This window comes from Grammomys surdaster, unplaced genomic scaffold (genome assembly GCF_004785775.1).
Source record: "Grammomys surdaster isolate TR1022 unplaced genomic scaffold, NIH_TR_1.0 183, whole genome shotgun sequence".
NCBI classification, from domain to species: domain Eukaryota; kingdom Metazoa; phylum Chordata; class Mammalia; order Rodentia; family Muridae; genus Grammomys; species Grammomys surdaster.
This window is the reverse complement of record NW_021604628.1, coordinates 239,765-243,672: the sequence shown is the minus strand read 5'-3', so window position 1 is coordinate 243,672 and position 3,908 is coordinate 239,765.

The window sequence follows — 3,908 nt, the reverse complement described above, 5'->3', positions numbered from 1 at the left end:
GGGTCCTGAGCTCAGCTCCACCAGGCTGGACAGGATTAACTAGTCTTTCACCTCCTCAGTCCTGTGCCTTGCAAGGGTTTAACAAAAGCCTCCCTGAGAGACCTTCTTCGTCAAATTACCGCTGACACTCAGAGCCATCTCTGAATGTGGGCAGGGTGGTACAGGCCTGTAATCTCTGCACGTGGGAAGCTCCAGTAGAAGGGTCTTTAGTTCAAAGACAACTTGGGGCTATAGTAACTAGACCCTGTCTCAAGGAAAGATTAAAAGTAAATAAATAACCAGACATGATGGCCCACACCTAGACTCTCAGCAGTCAGGAGCCAGTGGCTGAAGGCTCACTGCCAAGTTCAAGGTCACTCAGCTTCATTTACATATAGAAAGTCCAGGATAGCCTGGGCTACATAAAAAGGTGTGTGTGTGTTTGGGGGGGTTGGGGGGAAGTGGGTCGGGGAGATCAGTGAGATGGCTCAGCAGGTAAAAGTGCTTGTTGACCCAAGTCTAACCACCAGAGTCTGGTCCCCAGAATCCAAGGTAGGAGAAAACTTAATCTCCAGAGTTGTCCTGACCTCTACAGGTGTTGTGTTGTAGCATGTGTGTCCCTCACCTAGTCACCTACCCCCCTCCAACACAGACAACACAGACAACAGGTACTTGTTTGACCTCCAGCACCCATATGGTGGCTGCATAGGTAACTCCAGTTCTAGGGCATCCAATATCCCCTCTGGCTTCTGTGGGCACCAGTCCCCCACATTGTACAAAGACATACACGAAGGCAAAACACTCCTACACATAAAATAGATCTTTTCAAATATGCTTTTTAAAAAAAAAGACTGGGGGCTGGAGATATGGCTTGGCAGTTAAGAGCACTGACTGCTCTTCCAGAGGTCCTGAGTTCAATTCCAAGCAACCACATGATGGCTCACAACCATCTGTAATAGGATCTGATGCACTCTTCTGGTATGTCTGAAGACAGCAACAGTGTACTCAAATAAATAAATAAATAAATAAATAAATAAAACAAAACAGACTAAGTGGTGGTGGTGGCACACACTGTTGGTCTCCAGCACCCAGTTCTCTTTGTGAGTTCCAGGACAGCCAGCGGTATACAGAGAAACTCTGACACTAAAAACGAAAAAAGGAAAAAAGCAAAAGTAAAATTTCTTATCATGCTGTCTTCAAATGAATGCAGATGGTTCTTGTGAAACCCTTGGGGTGGGCAGCCCACCTGTTCCACTGTGCCTCAGAGCCAACACTTGTTGGCAAGGAGTCTACTGCCAACAAGGGCCAGACCTGGCAATGCTGTGCCCAATCCTGTGTGGGCTCCTGATGAGGGCACTTTGGTGGGGGCAGTGCTGTGTGTGTGTCTGACCAGGAGGATGGGCAGGCAGGTCTGTGGTGGTCTCAAAGAGACACTCACTGCAGGTCGCCCCATGCTCACAGGAGCCTCACGTGTTACTGTTACAAGAGTCCCAACCTGGCCACTGGAGTGGGGGTGGGGATGACAGCCCTGGGGGCTGGCACAAGCACAAACCACAGGCTGAATCAGACCTGTGTTGACTCCTGGGGCAAGCACTGTTTGCCATCCGTCTGAGGCTTTATTTGCCAGGGCAGCTGGCACATTGCCAGCACCCTCAGGGTGAAGGGTTGATTGTTGAGGTAGCCCAGCTGTAATCCGCCAGTCTAGTCAGTCACTCACCTTCCCTGGGTCTTAGCTGTGTTTCTAATCCTCTCATGCATGGCTTCAGGGCTATGTAAGATCCATTCTCCCAGAGGCAGTTAAAAGTGCTCACGGCTCTTAACTTAGAACCTGGGTTTACTTTCTAGTAGAGGCTTATATCAACATCGGTAGTTTTAGGGGATCTGACACCCTCTTCTGGCCTCTACAGGCCTCCACACTTGCTGCAGACATAGTCAAGCATATACATAAACATTATTTTTCACTGCTTATTCACTTAGTCTCAGACAGGATGTATATATGTATGTACGTACATATGTATCTTATGGGACAGGGTTTCTGTGTGGCCTTGGCTGTCTAGAACTTGCTCTGTAGACTTGGCTAGCTTAGCCTGGAACTCACATTCACTTGCCTCTGATTCTAAGTGCCGGGATTAAAGGCCTTTCTTTCTCTACATGTTCCGGCTTTCTCTACTTTCAAAATTGGAAACTACAATCTCTAGCCATCCCTACTGTCTCCCCCTCACTCACTCGAGCCCAAGCAAAGCCTCAGAGCTGTCAATCTGTTGCTTCTCACTGGTCACTTCTGTGTGCTTCTGGCTTTAGGTTCTGTAGCTGAAACACCTCATGGAAGTCAACTCCTCCCCACATATTACGAGTTTTGGCCCCGAGCCTCAGTCTCAACATATGACAGTGAGGCTCAAGTGACCTGGTGGGAAGACATCTTGTCAGTTAATTCAATGATAACTCTGCTCCAGAGATCCATGACCTCAGGCAAAGGAGTTGGTCGGAGGCTTTCAGCAGGGCAATACTGCCTCCTAGTGGCTAGCAAGGTAACTGAATATTCAATCTGTAAAACTGTCCCTGATCTTTGGGAAAACTGTACAGGTATTAACTTCGTGGAACCCTAGGAACTGCTGACATGTTTAGGGGCAGAATCCACCAAGTGTGAAACTCAAAACATACTCTAAAAACATTATCAGGGACACTGGGCGGGGAACCATCCATGTGCCAGCAGTTAATCTGATGCTAGCTCTTGAGAACCAATGTGCTAGCATCTTACCAGTTCCTCATCTCGCTTGCCCTGCCATGTCCTTCCTCTGAGCTCATCCCCTTCCTTTGCCACAGTCAACATTCTGTGTGCATCTCCACTACAAGTTCCCCTGGAGGCCAAAATGGAATGATTTGAGCACCTATGCCCCCCTCACATTTAATAAGTTATTATTTTAAGAACTCCTATATGGGCTGGAGAGATGGCTCAGAGGTTAAGAGCACCCACTGCTCTTCCAGAGGTCCTGAGTTCAAATCCCAGCAGCCACATGGTGGCTCACAACCATCTGTAATGGATTCCCTCTTCTGGTGTGTCTGAAGAGAACAATGGTGGTATACTCATATGCATAAAATAAATAAATCTTTAAAAAAAAAAAAAAAGAACTCCTATAGGGACTCAGATTTTTACCAGCAGTGCTGACCAAGGTCTGGAACATGCTAGGCAATGCTGTTGCTGAGCTCCATACGGCTAAAATTCAGTGCTAGGTGCAGAAAACACTGGGGGGGGGCTGGTGCAAGAGCCCCTGAACTGAGGGCCTTTCACTAGTTAGTAATGGTCTGTTACCCTCACAAAAGCCCCGGGGGTCAATCCCAAACCTAAAAACTACCTCAAAATAACTAAGGATTATTGTCATTTTGTTTTCAGGATCCCCACTACCACCAGCAATGAGAACTACTGAATGCTAAATAATAGTCTGACTACTAGAATCCTTGGGAGTTGCAGACTTAGTCTAAACAGCCAGGGCAGCCCTCTCAGCAAGGTCCAGGAGGCTGGGATGGGAATCATGGTAGCTCAATGGCAACTATAGCAGTAAAGATGTTCAAGAATTGCTCAGTTACAGTCACCACGGGATTATGGGGACACCATCTCAGCTAAATGAGTGACCTGGCTCTGGCGGGGTCATTTCAAAGTAACTTGCAGACTGGTGAGATGGCATAGGAGCTGAGAGCACTGACTGCTCTTCCAGGGGTCCTGAGTTCAATTCCAAGCAACCACATGGTGGCTCACAATTGTACTCAATGCCCTCTGGCATGTCTGAAGACAGTGTCATACAGTCATACATACATACCCACAAACAGGGGGGGGGGACGGGCGGGGTGATGGTGGCGCATGTCTTTAATCCCATCACTTGGGAGGCAGACGGATTTCTGAGTTCAAGGCCAGCCTGGTCTACAGAGTGAGT